Raw genomic sequence first — 16,663 nt, 5'->3', positions numbered from 1 at the left:
AGAAGGTATGGTAAGTAGAGTTAGACTATCAGCTGATTGAGTTACATCTGCCATAAAAGTCAGATTGACAAACTGTAATGGATCTAGAGAGCTGACACATGATACATGTTAATAATTGCAGCGGCTCTATGGCTGAAATTAACTGATCCAAAAACAACAACAAGAAAATAACAACAACAATAAAAAAAAAAAAAAGGAAAAAATCAGTACCAGAAATGCCAGAGATAGCACCAATGCTTGTCAATAGCCAGATGTGGTCAATCTGATAGAAATGGGCAGAATGCCACATTCCCTGTGACGTTGCTTCCCTTATCTTGCAGCTTCTGGTGGGATCACAGATTTGGCAGGCAATCATACCCTCTACATCAGAAACAGGGGTTTTTTTTGTTTGTTTGTTTAGTGCCTAGTCTATGATTGTGGGCATATTGCCATGGCCAATGTGGTGAATCCATGTGGTGATCTGATAGTTCAGATAGTGTGAGCTCTATCAAGATCTTTGTGCCAGTTGGTCACATCAGGGAACCAGTGCTTTCTGTGGGCATCTGTAAGATTTCCCTGACAGTTCAATCAGCAACCACAATTTGGTTGCACAATTAATATCTCCACAGGCTTGTGTTCCTAATCTACAGTCCCATAATTTGAGTTCCATCCACTGAGGGGAGCAAGTATGTCCATGTTCAGTTCATGAATTTAATCCAACTCACATTTCTTCTCAAATTATAGGTGCAGAATTTTTCTAGACAAGAGATGTTAAATACTAAATATTATGTTTGCCTGGAGATATATACAATTCAATGTTTTCTAGGGAGACCATAGTTGATATTCTACCTCCAAAAAATTTACCATGAATATTCAAATTCAAATATTTGTCAAAATATTCATATTTTACTTTATTTTATTTTATTTTTAAATATTTTATTTATTTATTTGACAGATAGAGATCACAAGTAGGCAGAGAGGCAGGCAGAGAGAGAGAGAGAGGGAAGCAGGCTCCTTGCTGAGCAGAGAGCCCGATGCAGGACCCTGGGATCATGACCTGAGCCAAAGGCAGAGGCTTTAACCCACTGAGCCACGCAGGCAGCCCAAAGTATTCATATTAAAACAAACAAACAAACAAACAAACAAACTAAAAACCAAAACCTTTCTCAGTATTAAAAGGTAATGGTTGTCAATTAGGTATCCACTCTGGTAGGAGTTCTAAGTTTACTTATTAGGCATCATTAATTTACCTACTAATGAGGTTCATGGTTCTGTGTCCCTGAAAGTCATGGCCTGAGCTGTTTTCACTTCACAAGTGCCTAAGTTAGTAATTAGGAATGAGAAAGGAAAAAAAAAAAATCCCACTTTGTGGGGGATGAAATTCTAAAAGCCCTATGAATGTTAAGTTAATTAAGCAAATTGTCACTTCAAAAGATTGTAGCTTCAAAAAGTAAAAAATGAAAGCTCATATATTGTTTTAAGGAAGAATCCATCTAACAGAAATGATAATTTCCTTATAAAAATAAAGATGTATTTTCTTTCACTGACAAGTTTCTTAGAATCCTTGAATAAACAAGGGAATAGAATTAACTTGATTTTAAACAAGATAAGGGAATAGAATGAGGTTGATTTTGTGAGGTTTCAATAGGATAAATATGTTGATTATACAACTGAGTAAAAATTCAGTACAGCTCAAATATACAAATTAGGAGTTTTTCAAAAGTTTAATCAGAGATATCTGTGTATGAAGTTTAAGTGAAAAGAATCCAAAGCTGTGAGAAAAAGGCCCTGGGCATTTTCTCTGACTATGTTTCTGCTTCATATATATTTAGGTTGTATACTTACAATAGAAGTTTTGTATACATATAATTTATTGTCATACAACAGGATTATTCAGGCATATCTGATATAGAAAACTATATAATTTTAATAATTACATGTAATTTGGCCAATTTTGTTTTCTATCATTAGTATTGTATGTTCATTAATAACATATTTAAATTTCATCTTTTTTATTTCATAGATCTCATATTTATCAAAGAGAAAAAAGTCTCAATATTTTATATAATTGCATTCCCAAATGAATGCAATTCACTTTCTCAAAATAATTGCCACCAGAACTGTTATTCACTATATTTTTATTGTTTGTGTAAAATTGTTCTCCCATTCTTCATGGGCCACTAGAGGTTTCATACATTATTTTGAAAACCAAAAGAATAAAATCAAGTTGGAGTATATGAGGCTGTTTTTAGTCACTATATGCTATTTTACCATATCCATCTCTACACATCAGATCCAAGTCAGATAGACAAAAAGAGAGCAATCATCAACTGAGACATTTTGAATTCTTTCATGGGGTCACCTTTTAAATAAAACCTATTGGTATTCTGTGAATAGATAGAGCACTGTGCATTCAGAATAGAAGACATGCAAAAGGGACTGAATTCTCAAAGGAGAAGGGTTATCTGCACACATTCATCATCAAAATAGCCAGCTAACAGAAAATAGGGCTGCAAACACCACATGTAACCCTGGACAGCTGTAACTCTGAGTGGGTCCTACGAGGAATGGGATCCACACAGCCATCTGTTCCCGGATATTCCTGACATTCTAGAATCGATTTGCTACTATCACAAGTCAATTGAGGACATTCGTTTTTAACAAGGCACACAAAAATAAGAAGCAAAATAACATTGAACTGCCAACTTTTTGCTTTGATGGCTCATCCTGGGAATAGGAATGAATGAAAAAAGGAAACTGAATAGTATACCTATTGTTTTCTTTTGTAAAGTTACACGAACAACCCCAACATTTCATAAATGACTTCTCTCTCAAAAAAAAGATCCTGACATAGGTATTTGGAAAAAAACAAAGGGCACAAAGGGCTACTGCTCCATTTTCACAGCTGATTGAACATCGGAAATATTGATATATATCAAATCTATATTAACAGTGGCCATTAAGGAAATAATTCTCTTATTTTCCATAAAGCTGTGTTTATAACTAAAATAAATTTGGGACACATATGTATGCTTTGCTACTTTCATCTGGTGATCTCAAAATGCTTGCAATGTGTTAACATTTTTAAAAGACTGAACATCTGAATTCACATAAAAGGTTCATTGTGCTAAGAAAGATCTGTTTAAAGATTAGACATCCTCATCAGCATGTTAACTATAGCAGTATACTCAAGGTGATGAAATAATCCTTACTACAGAACAAGCCAGATTTCATAGCTTATACTTTAAACACCCATTCATGGAACATGTGTGGTCTTGCCTTAAGAGAAAGGCAACAATATTTTAGCATATGAAAGTGCAAATAGTCACTTTTTAAAAAAGATTTGTATTTATTTATTTGAAAGAGAGAGAAAGAGCACAAGCAGGTGAGTGGCAGGCAGAGGGAGAAGGAGCAGCAGTCTCCCTGGGGAATTAGGAGCAAGATGTAGGACCCTGGTATTATGACCTGAGCCTGAGGTAGATGCTTAACTGACAGAGCCACCCAGGCACCCTGTCACTTACCTTTTTATACTAGGTAATATCATAGGTCATTGACCACTGAAATGACATTAGTAATGGCAGCAGTATGCTTAGATAGGTAACACATTCTTTTAAGAATGATCTAGGAATGGCATTTCCACATACACCCCAATTCTCTAGCATTTTATCTGCATCACATAACAGCATGTGGCTAGTAATTTTAAATAAGTTGCAAGTTGCAGAATATCCCTCACATATATAACCACATTTAATTTTTACAATGATCTTATAAGGTAAACTTGAGGCAAAGTGTGGAACAATCAGGGAGGTATGAAATATAGACAGTAGGTGCTGTTATTAGATAATAAATGCTGTTATTGTCTACATTTAAAAATGAAGTAACTAGTGGATATTTTTTAGCTCAATTCATTTTTGATAAGTTGAAGATATAGAATTTTAGATGCACATGTAGGAGCAACAATGTTATGAGTGAGACTGCCAAACCTTAGCAGCTGATGTCTCAGGATTTTAAAATATTCATTTTCACCTTAGAAAATGTGAATAGAGTGAGGCTTGGCAGAGACAGCACAACTCCTTGGAAAAATCAGCTGAGTAATTTTCTTGAAGAAGAATGTCTACATATTAAGAAATGCAACAGCGTTCAGTTAAGTAATAAAGCATTTTGTTGAGTTAGGCAAGAAGAATAATGTGTATACTTTTGTGTAAGAGTTGGTGAACACAGACGGGAATATACAAAATAAGAGGCAAAAGGATTCAAAAGTTATTATAGTGTCTCAAAAAAAGGTTAAAATATATAATTCTCCCAACTAATATCTACATTAGTTTTTTTTTTCTACTTTTTTCTACCTAGGAATAAATGGACACAAGGAAAGTGGTTGCTAATTTTAGATTTCTAATGCAAAAATATCAGTACAATTAAGATGCTCCTGAAGCTCCAGAAAGTTTAGCTCTATCAGTATCATAACAAATTATTAACTGCCATTTCCTAAGAACTCTGCCATTCTTAATCCTGGGATATTTGCCATTAATTAACAATTAAAACTGTTTGTGAAAATTCAAGCAATAATGTGGTATATATGTACTTCCAAGAATAACATACAATTTTCACATATCAATCAGTCCAAGTCTTTGATTCTGGGAAATATAGAAATGCTTTTATGGGACACCTGGGTGCTTCAGTTGGTTAAGTGTGCAATTCTTGATTTCAGCTCAGGTCCTCTCAAAAGAAAAAAAAAAAAAGGAAAAAAAATGGAAAAAAAAAAAAAAAGCTTCTATATTTCTAAGCGGTACCTGGAAATGGAAGGGACAATGTTCTCATACTGCCCTGGGGAGACAGTGGCAATTGGGGAGCTCTCAGAGGCTAAAAAGGACACGACAACTCCTCCCATGCAGCCTTTCTTGTTTTCTGAATGTAATTTCCTTTGGAACCTGCCAAGGATGATTCTCTCCTGAGGGAAATACATTGATTTTAAGAGACTGGGATGGGGCAACTATGGGTTTATTATTAGATGTGCTTTACAGAAGTGGAGTTTTTAAAAGTTTCAGAAAGTGGTGTTTAAATTACTATATAGCTGCAGGGCACCTGTAGTTTATGTGCTAACCATGTATGTATGTTTTCTGAAGCTATTTAATCTGCATTTCACTTTTTTTTTAAGGCAATCACCATAGCAACTGACATCAAAAAAGTTTTATGCTGACTTTGACACAAAGTATTTGACAGACAATTCCATATATATACTAGTTAGCCTGTGTAAGCTACAAATAACTAGTTTCAGGAAAGTGAGAGTTAACCCATTATTTTAGTCATTTACTTCTTATCACCTTAGGCAAATAATGAAGGTAGTGAAGAATAAGCAAAGTAAAAACCACTGAATGTTAGCCAAAACACTGCTTTCAGCTGAGACAGAGGCCCTTCCTTAAGGTAGCCTTAACAATTTTAAAAGAGTCTAATTTAAAAGATTGAATACTTTTCAGTCATAAAGTATTCTCTGTAAAGAAAATAATTACTTTCCCCATCCACATCCAAAATTCACAGGAATTCTGGAGACTATTCCTTTTCAGAAGTATAATTATGCTATGTCCATCAGAAAAAAAATTTTCATCTCAGATCAGTAATACACACACACAATTTAAAAATACTTGGTGTAATTTTATCAATAATCAAAAATTCTTAGCATGCTGTATTTTGATAATATAGAATACATGATATTTTTCTGCTTTTAACAATTAATAGAAACCATGTTTTGCTATGAAATTTGTCTTAAACACAAACAGCATGTTAAACATGTTTAACTATAACATTTGTTTTCAAAAAGGATTTCCTATCTTTTGAAGCTTTACGGAAATACTCTTTTAATTTTCATCTTAAAAGTATGCTTGGGACTCCTCAGTGGCTCAGTGGGTTAAGCCTCTGCCTTCTGCTCAGGTCATGATCTCGGAGTCTTGGGATTGAGCCCCATGTCGGGCTCTCTGCTCAGGGGGGAACCTGCTTGCCTCTGCCTGCCTGCCTCTCTGCCTACTTCTGATCAATCTCTCTGTCAAATAAATAAATAGAATCTTAAAAAAAAAAAAAAGTATGCTTTAATGATGGATTTTCCTTCTTAAATCCTACTTACTTGAATTTGTTACTCAAAATATTTCCAGTCATTCCATTTGTAAAATTATAACATCTAGGTTATAGTTAATGAATAACCAAAATGATAATTTACTTTTCATATTCAATTAGGTTAATTATTCAATATTTATTGACTACATTTTAGTATATGTACATGACTCTTCTAGGTAATACAGAGATAACTTTAAAAGATTCCTTATAGGTCCCTGCCTTTAAAATGTTTATATTATAGGGGCACCTGGGTGGCTCAGCTGTTAAGTGTCTGCCTTCGGCTCAGGTCATGATCCCAGGGTTCTGGGATTGAGCCCCACTTCGGGCTCCCTGCTCAGTGGGAAGCCTGCTTCTCCCTCTCCCACTCCCCTTACTTGTATCCCCACTCTCACTGTCTCTCTCTCTGTCAAATAAAATTTAAAAAAAAAAGTTTATATTATAAGATACAATAATCTATGAAACAGCTAAATTGTAAAATTCACACAAGAAGAAATAACCTAATCATCTTAGAATCTACTTTGTGTGATCCCCAAAGAAACCTGTTACAACTTGTCTTTATCTGTATAAGTGAAATGAAATAATCTCATTTATATTATTGTCCCAGAATCAAAGATATCTAAATACATCTACATGAAATCACATTTTAAATTCACATATATGCAGGGTCTTTGAGGACTAAAATTTAGTTTTGGCTTAATTTCCTCTGTGCAAGAGCGCCACTTTTATTCCCCTCTGAAGTCAGCACATAGATTCTACCAGTATAAAAGACTTCATCTAAAAAAAAAAAAAAAAAAGACTTCATCTAAAGACTTCTCCCCAGTGAACTTCATCTAAAATCCATTTCACGCATGTAACACCTGATTTTACTTGTCTGGTTGCACACTTGGCCTGGAGTTACAACCTCTTCTAAAACTCCAGATTTGGTTTCTTAAAGATTTTTATTTATTTATTTGACAGACAGAGATCACAAGTAGGCAGAGAGGCAGGTAGAGAGAGAGGAAGGAAAGGAGGCTCCCCGCTGAACAGAGAGCCCCATGTGGGGCTCGATCCCAGGACCCTGGGATCATGACCTGAGCCGAAGGCAGAAGCCTTAACTCACTGAGCCACCCAGGTGCCCCCAGATTTGGTTTCTTTTAGACTTGTGAATCTTTGCCTTATATCAACCAACTGCCTTACTTGATTTCCTGACTAATTTCATTTTGGTTCTTGTGATCTGAACGTTGTTTTGTGGGTTCTTTTTACATGTTTATTTATTTATTTGTTTGTGTACATGTCATTCCATTTCTATAGTCTGTTGTTTCTCCTGATCCTAAATTATAGCCACCATGCTTCAACTCATTTCTTAAGGGCATGATGTTTCCTCCCCATTGTTACTCTTGGCCCTGTTTGGCCCACTGTTATGTTGATAGAGATCTTTCTCTCTCACTTTCATTTAGCCCTTTCTGGAGTAGGAAGTCTTCCTCTGTGATCCAGTGACCCTTCATTGAAGAGAAAATTAATAGACTCATAAAATTTATGTACATTTTTTCCATGCATAAACATTTACACATTTCTTTTGGGAAGAGTTTCATAGCTTTTATCAGTTTCCTTGCAGAAACTTGAGGCTGCTGACACTCTAAAAGTTTAAGGGTCATTGTTCTTATTTCTTAATTATATATTCATTTATTCATTTTATTCCATATTTAAGTAGATACTACATCTTCTACTGGCTTCATTTCCTTTTTTCTTCTCTCTTCCTGGGTATTGCATTAAACTCAGTTTTTGACCCTATACTGTGTTGGAGGACCTTCATTTCACAGCTTTGGCTACATGTGAACCAAAGAAGACCTCAACATTTTTGTCATAGAGCTCAAATATCACCATTTACTTAAAAGGCATCCTCATCAAATTCAAATTAATTAAATTCTTACTTGCTATCCTTTCTCTAAAATTAGATTCTTCATTTAGTCTGTCAGTGACACTATAATTCTTTTGATCCACTAGGCACAAAGCTTTGGAAATATGTCTTCCTTATCCTTTTTCTCAATTCTCAGGTGGAACCAACCTCCAACTTTATTGCATCGTACAATATAAACCTTCCACTGTCACCCTCCATTTCTCTCAGGCCACAATTATTAGAAGCTTGCTTAACATTTTCCTACTCTACAACCCATCTCTCAACACTGTTACCAGAATGAACTTTTTAAAACATATATCATCATTTACTTTCCATTTTCAGAAAACTTCTCCTAGATACTAATTGTCCTGATGCTAAATCTCACATTCTGAAGTCTATGATTAAAAGGCTCCACAATTTGGTTCAAACCAATTTTTCCAAAAATTACTTTCCTAGTGTTTCACAACTTCTTTATCAACTGTCTTTTATAAAATCAAACAAAAACTGTTTGTTCTACAATATACTACATGTAATACTCCTATATTAATATTGTGACTAAAAATGCCATTCTCGGGGGTTAGGAGAGGGGGGTGGGGTTATGGACATTGGGGAGGGTATGTGCTGGGGTGAGTGCTGTAAAGTGTGTAAACCTGGCGATTCACAGACCTGTACCCCTGGGGATAAAAATATATGTTTATAAAAAATAAAAATAAAAAATAAATTTAAAAAAAATGCCATTCTCATCTTTATCAAATTAGGTGCATTATTTCAAAACTCATTTTCAAGTTCAGTCCAAGAAGTGTGCCCTGATTTTTCAACATGTTCATGGTATTAATTCTTTAAAATTACATTAAAAATAAAACCAGACTATTTTCTTTGCAAGGTATTTTAAGACATTTGAAAGGCATAGGATATTCGAATTATCTTACCCTTTTCTGAATATTCCTCACTAGCATGTGAGGCTCTTAACTGTAAAGATTATGCTTTTACCATATGTTCACTAACCCAGAGATTTCTTAGTTATGGAATTTCATAAATACAGAATAATCTATTTATGAAATAATTGTTTATGATAATGAATAATGTTTTATTCATTATTCAATGCAACTATAGTCAGTGCAATGATATTCAAAGCAAGTATGTCCTTTGCAATATTTGCTACATACTTATACTAAAAATCTCTTTTTTATCTGAATTCAAATTTTACTTTGTGCCTGTATTTGTATTTATTAAATCTGGTGTCTTTAGTTTACAAGATTGGTTTTCTTTTTAAGGGGTAACCACTCATATAGAAATTAAAACTAACATTAATGATGTGAAAGAAGAACATTAGATTCAGCATTTTCTTCCTTTCACATTTAGAATATAATAGAATATATTGTGAAAAAATTAGAAATATCTGGAATTTTGTGCCCCAAAATTTAAAGTTTTTTTTTTTTTCTTTTTAATTTATTTGAGAGAGACAGAGAGAGAGAGAACATGAGCTATGGGGTGAGGCAGAGGGAGAAATAGGCTCCCCACTGAGCAGGACTAGTCCTTGATCCCAGGGCCCTGAGATCATGACCTGAAGGCAGACAGTTAACCAACTGAGTCAATCAGATGCCCCATGCCTTAAGGTTTAAATCCAACTACCTTCCTGTCATTGCAACATACTACAGCTACCCAAGGGAGTCAATGGGTTATTTTTCTTTTTTCTTAAACACTACTTATTTGTTTTTTCAATCTTCAACGTATTATGGAAGCTTGATATGGACTGAGCATTTTTTTAGGTGCTAGTGATAGAGCAGCATATAAGACCAACAAAGTATCTGCTTTAAATGGCAAATATGGTAATTTAAAAATAAAATAAAATAAGAAAGCAATAAGTGTTATGAGGAAAACAAGCAGGTAGAAGGATAAGAGTTGTATGATTAGGGAAATTTTGTGGAGGAGGCCACAAGTGAGCAGAAGTTTGAGTAGAAAAGAGCCATCCAGAGATGGCTGGAGTAAAACCCTGATGGAAGAACAAGGTTGGCATGGCAGGCAAGGAATGTGACTGGACTGGACTATACAGAGCTGGAGAAATGGTTATAGATGAGGAGAGACAGGTGAGTAGAAGACAGCTCATGCAGGGTCTTATTGTTCATGTTAAATATATTGGGTTCAATATTAAATATTTTAAATACGTGTTTAAAAAATATTGCTCTGCAAGTGCCTGGGAGGCTCAGTTGATTAAGCGTCTGACTCTTGATTTTGGCCCAGGTCATGATCTCAAGGTCATAAGATCAAGTCTCACGTTGGTCTCCACACTGAGCATGGAGACTAAGATTCTCTGTTTCCTTCTCCCTCTGCCTCTCCCCCTATCCACACTCTCAAAACAAAACAAAACAAAACAAAACAAAAAGAGAGAAAGAAAGAAGACAATATTGTTTTGAAATCATGTGGAAAATTAATTTTTGAGGGAGAGGGACAAGAGCAAAACGAGAACAGCCAGTCAGATGGCTCTTCTAACAGCCCAGTGAAGACATACCACACTGGTGGTGTCTACTAGGGGATGAGAAGTGGAGATGGTGACTCATATGAAACCAGGACTCATTTTGAGGTCATAACTAACAAATTTTGTTACCAGAATACTGAAGGCAAGAGGGCAATGCAAAATAATTTTTAAGTTTTCATCTGGGTATCTGGATAACTAGGAAAATAGAGAAAGGAGCATCATTAGAAGGACCAAAATGATTCACAAATTCAGGCTCAGGGTAGAATACACATTTTTTTGGCTAGAAGATCTATGCACACTCTCATTGTACTAGGGCAAGGGGACTGAGACCTTACTCGTGATTATGAACTTTTTTCATGTGTTTCAGAGAGTACATCATGGTTGACAACCCCCACACAGGTGTAATAGCATATGTATTATCAGGAAGGGAGGAAATGTTTTAGAGACATTAACTTCAATTTAATAGACATGGCAATATTTAAAATTCTCAAAACTAGAAGCCAGTCTTATCATTCATCTTTAGAGTAAGTTCCTTATACCCTTTATGACAAGTGCCAGTAGATGCTAATTAATCACCTGTAGTTCAGTGCCCAGGCTCATCTTTGTGTATACTGCATCATATTAACTGAGCTCCCATTATTTTCTCTAATAATCCTTAACTATTTCTGTATTCCACACTCTTCCACTCTAAACTCTGAATTGTCTTTGGAACCAAAACACTGGCTAAAACATTTTTATATTAAAAGGTTTTCCCAACACACTATTTAGTGGATAAGACATATTCACAAACATATAATAAATGAAAGAGATCCATACCTTGAGGAAAGAAATCAAATTTGAAAATAATTGTGAAGACTTTTTTTTTTTTTCCCCAGATCAGTGTATAATGACTAAGGCCATAATACGAAAGATAGCTTTTGGGTCTGTATCTCATACTGTTTTCAGTATGTGAAACTCAGCAGGGACACTACATTTTGAGCACTAACCAAGTTAATCTGCAGAACAAACACCCTAGCACTCAAATCGAGGCAGCTTTTTGACCCTTCATGTCATCTTTTTCTATAAACCATACCGTTGACGTAAGGATTCTTGTTCTTCCTGATTAAGAGAGGAAGGAAAATCTGTCAGCTAAATCAATATCTTACTACTGGAAAAAAAAATTAGAAAATCGTAAATAACAGCAGCAATTTTCCATGATTGGTAAAATGCCATGGCAAAGCGCTGATTCTCTCCAGGTGTAGGAAATTCACATTTCAACCCAGCCACCCCATTCCTATAATTTCAAGGTTTTTTGTTTGTTTGTTTGTTTGTTTGTTTTTGTTTGTGTTTTTAAGAACAAGGAGTAAGTTTATTTTAAGTCATTTTATCATTAAATACCAATGTGCACAGTTTCAGACATTTATAAATTTTGTAATATATAGAAAACTGAGGTAATCTTAAAATTATTTGAGGTAATTCAACAATTATTTACAATTAACTCAACCTACATTTGTAGAAACATAATTATGTTTAAAAGTATCCCCAACACAAAGTAATAATTTCACAGTACGTTTCTATAACATTTTGTCACTCAAATGGCAACTGCCTCGATAAAACCGAAGTTGATTCAATAATTTAGAAACAGCACAAACAGACCTGCAAATGCAAACTACCATTAATTCCAAACAAAACAAAACCTTTTATAAAATAACGAATATTTTCCCACTTTCAACACTGGTTGAAGAAAATATTAGAAGGCGTTTTTTTTTTCTTTCTTTCTCTCTTTCTCTCTTTCTCTCTTTCTCTCTTTCTTTCTTTCTTTCTTTCTTTCTTTCTTTCTTTCTTTTAAAGATTATTTGAGAGAGAGAGAGTGAACAAATGAAAGAGCACAAGCTAGGGAGGGTGGGGAGAGGCAGATGGAGAAGCAGACTCCCTGCTGAAGAGGAACCTGATTCAGGGCTTGATCATGATCTGAGCCTAAGGCAGATGCTTAACCAACTGAGCCACCAGACAACCAAGGAAGCAGTATTTTCTTATTTGTACTAAATGGAAATTAACTTTAAGATTATAAAAAAAATTGCTGTTAGGACAATAGATTAGGTTGGTTTTTATAACATGTAACACTAAATATTTTGAGAAATTCTTGGTTTCACTGGAAGCCATTTTTAATTGCAAAACTTTCTTCATTTGTACTCTGACAGTAAGTGGAGATAATTCTCTGTGATCCCAAATAGAAATTATACTTGCTTACCAGCAATTAATAGCATGTTTAGGTAGAAAGATATTCTTGACTTTATTCCTAAGGTTTTCTTCCTACTTAAGTGTTCAACCTTTTTTGTTCTCCCCTCAAAAGAATCCCAAATATGTCTAAAATTATGCCAAAGGAAGGTAATTTTATGTGGACTAGTGTTTGTTTGAAAATAATATTTACCGTAGTATTCCACAGCTGTTTATTTTTTTTTCTTTTTCCTTTTTTTGAAAACATATATCCAGCTAAAACAATGAAATTAAAAGGTAAGGTATAAGAAATATAGTTGAAGTCTCAATAAAGTATCTTTTATTTTATTGACATAGAACATAAACTTTTAGTGCTAGCTCTTTAAGAAAAAGTTTCTCTTTGTAAATATGCATAACTATTGCCCAAAGATGTTTTCCCCAAATATTTATACACATAGTAGTCCACTTAAGACCATCCCCATTACAACTTACTGAATATAATGTGCTCTGACTTTATAATGGACTACCCTCTGTATATAAAATATATAGGCATGTATGTTACACACGAAGTGAAAAATATAAAAAGGACAGATGAAAAAAAAGGGAAAGTGTCCTTCCCTACAAACCCAGACAGCAGTTCAGTGAATTAGTGAGACTGTGTAAAGTGTCTAAAGAATTTCAGTTTTGGCAAATACCTTTCTGAAAAATATCTAAATTATGATAGCACTAAATTTCCATTTTAAAAATTTAGTAGCCACTCATTTTTAGGGGGTTGGTGATCACCCCTTAGTCAAGTATGTGTAGTGCAGAGAATCAAATCCTAGAACATCCACATTTGAGTGTGTTTGATGAAAGATTCCAATGAAAGACCTGAATTCTTCCTCCATCTCAGAGAGAGTGGGGCAGAACAGGATGATAAAAGAGGAGCCAGCCCCAAGGTGGCTGGTCCAATCTTAACTCTTGATGTTACAAAACACACTAAATGCTTCTATTGCATTCTTTCTGCTGCATTTTCTTTATTTCAAGCCACAGGCCTACTTGGAGGGTTATGCAGCAACTGGCTAATAAATAAAATCAGAGTCTCTGAATAGTGTCATCACATTAACAGACAATTGCTGGATTTTCTCACTAGGCAAAGAGCTCTCATCTTTGGAATCCATGAGTTGGTATCATTTATGTGATACCTGAGATGTACCTTGCTCCGATGAACATCACCATGCTATTCACTACAAAAAAAAAAAAATGGGTAGACTACAGAAGATAACTAGGGTCACTGCTTTCCAAAGACTCAGTTGTAACCCAATCCCACTGACTTCATCACAGCTTTCTTCCATGTACATAACAAATTTTACTTTCCTCAGCATTGGTCTGGGGTTCAAACCACTCCACTGCGGCCGCTGACAGATCCTCAGATTCAAGACTCCAACTCCTTCTGCAACCCCTGCAACCCAGGGCAGTTGTTTTGGGTATCAAGGGATTCACTACTGGGATATACAGAATATCTTATTGCAGCTGCATAAGGATTTTGTTGGTGGTTATTCCTCTGTCTACCTCCAAATGAGTGAGTGGAATTCCATAGTCACAGGGATCCAAAATCTTCCATGTTTGGAAACAAACAGCTTCTAATTCAACAACAGCAATATGGCATTTATTGGTGAACTGGGTGAGCCCACAGTTGATCCCTCTCACACTAGGCTCCCATCAAAGTATATATAACCCTGAAAACCTGGGGACAAAGTAGCAGCCATAAGAACTATCTACTTCTTTAGCAAGTTTTTCAATTTCCTCTGAGGTCTTTATAATTCCAAGATTGTCTCCTAGCCAGCCAATAACAGCATCATCTATAGGTACATAGCCTGCCAATGCATAATACACTGGTTTATCTCTGCCATCTTATAACTCACTGTGGTCAGAAGGCCATGTTCAAAAAACACATACTGTCTATATTACATAGTAAGAAACAGCCTGCTCCATCTTTTGTTTTGTCCATGCTGGAAGCACATTTGCCCCACCAATGCAGCAGACTGGTCCCCCAAACACCCAGATATTGGTACACCTACCAAGGCCCCAGGTTTCATTAGGCCACAGATCTCAGAAGAACTCCAGACATTTGGAAGAGTTTTCATTGGAATTTCGAAAAATTTGCAGAGCTCTTTATCCCATTCCAGATAATGAATGTCAAAAAGCATTATCCTACTTGCATTGTTATATCTGTGCAATGGACACCTCCACTGGCCTCTCCTGTCAAACTCCAAATAAAACATGAATCAATGGTCCCAAAAAGAGCACTAACTTCTTCAACAGCCTTTTGGACTTTTCTCAATTGTCAAGGAGCCAACAAAGTTTCACTGAACAGAAAATAAGTGCTAAGTGGAAGGCCTGTCTTGGAATTCTTTTACTAAGACTCTCAATGGTAGACCAGGTTCTTAGATCATGCCACACCGCAGCATCCTAGAGAGACTCTCCAGTTAACTTGTCTCAGACTATAGTAGTTCCCCTCTGATTACTGACACCAGTAGCCTTTAGGTTGGAAATATCAATATTGAGCTGTCCAAGTTTCTCACATGTTTTCTCTATATACTCATAGACAAACTGCAGAGTTTCCTTCTGGTCTTGTTCCACCCATCCTTCTCTTAGAAACTCTTATTTTATTTCCATTTGATGATGACTAAGTAGTTCAGCTGTTTTTGAATTGAACACCAAAAAGCGCGTTGAGCTGATGCCTTGGTCCACATCCCCCACCAAGGGCCCCAAACTACTTTTTTTTCTCCGTGGCTATCATGAAACCAGCTTGAAGTGAGCGGTCTCTTGTGGCTTGTTTCCCAGGTGACAGTGGTGGGCGGGGGAAGGGCAGGCCTCCAGACCGGAAGACAAAGCAGCGCACTACTATAGGATCCTCAAAATTTCAAGGTTTCTAAGAGGATGAAAAACATGTTGTTTCTCTCTCTCTCTCTTTTTTTAATAGCGTTTTTCTGCTATGGTATTTTAAGTTCCATGAGTAAAACTAATTACAACAATTACTACCTTTGACATGTCTACCTATATATTACCTACTCATACTTGGGACATTGCATGGCACATATTAATCACTATTTCAAGTTTTCTTAAAAAAAAAAAGATGCCATTATATAATAAATGCAGGGACATCATTTCTGAGATTTTTTTTTTTTTTTGTATTTATTAACAAGTGTAATTATGCCTATTCACATCAGCAAGCCACAGAACTAGTAGTGTGCTGGCAAATATTTAGCCCACATTCCCAAGATAAAAAAGCCTTAATTTGCAAATTTGCTAAGTTCTGTGGTCAACTATGGATGATTCCAAACTATTCATGTGATGTTGCTGAATGGTGTATACTGGAGGAAATGAGAATAGTCAGTTTTCTTGAACAAGTATATTCTTGAACTAGTACTATATATACAAGCTGATATGTGATAGTCGCCATTGTTTATATCACAAATCAAAAATCTTAAAAAATAACAACCTAAAATACCCTTGCAATTAAGGATTTTGCAAGCATTTTCTCCTAAACTGGATTTCATTTCTTTATTATATATTCTGCATTTACATCTACTTACTCGTTTTTATTCTAGGATTTTGCCAGCACTGGCTTAGAACCAGATGGGTAAATACTTGGTACATGTGCCATCTCTGTTCTCCACAATATCTTTGTATGTATCATATACATAACTACAGTCCTTCCTCCTCAAACTTAAATCCATCATTCTTCTCCACACAGCACTCCAGAAAGCCATTTCCAATTAAATGTCATTTGACAAGTGGTTACAGCTGCTTTGCCAATCTCACATACTCTTGTTAATACTAACAATGACTAACACTTATGGAATCCCTTGCAGAGCAGGGCTCTAAATACTTTTCGCATAATCACTCATTTAATTATCCTGACACCATTAAATAAGTTCTATTTTTAAATCTTTTTTTTTACAAGTAATAAAATCAAGAAACAGAGGTTAAGTAAATTTTGCTAGTCTTATAAATGGAAAGTCTGGAATCAAAACCAGACATTTTTC

General features: G+C 35.3%; 1 pseudogene; it reads right to left on the bottom strand.

Annotated features, from left to right (window-relative positions):
- Positions 1–11,454: 11,454 nt before the first annotated feature.
- Positions 11,455–16,663, bottom strand: part of LOC116865243 — a 31,386-nt pseudogene continuing 26,177 nt past the window's right edge.

Source organism: Lontra canadensis, unplaced genomic scaffold (genome assembly GCF_010015895.1).
Source record: "Lontra canadensis isolate GAN:19392208 unplaced genomic scaffold, GSC_riverotter_1.0 scaffold7, whole genome shotgun sequence".
Taxonomy (NCBI): Eukaryota; Metazoa; Chordata; class Mammalia; order Carnivora; family Mustelidae; genus Lontra; species Lontra canadensis.
The sequence above is the reverse complement of the archived record's forward strand: the minus strand, read 5'-3'. Positions and strand labels throughout refer to the sequence as shown.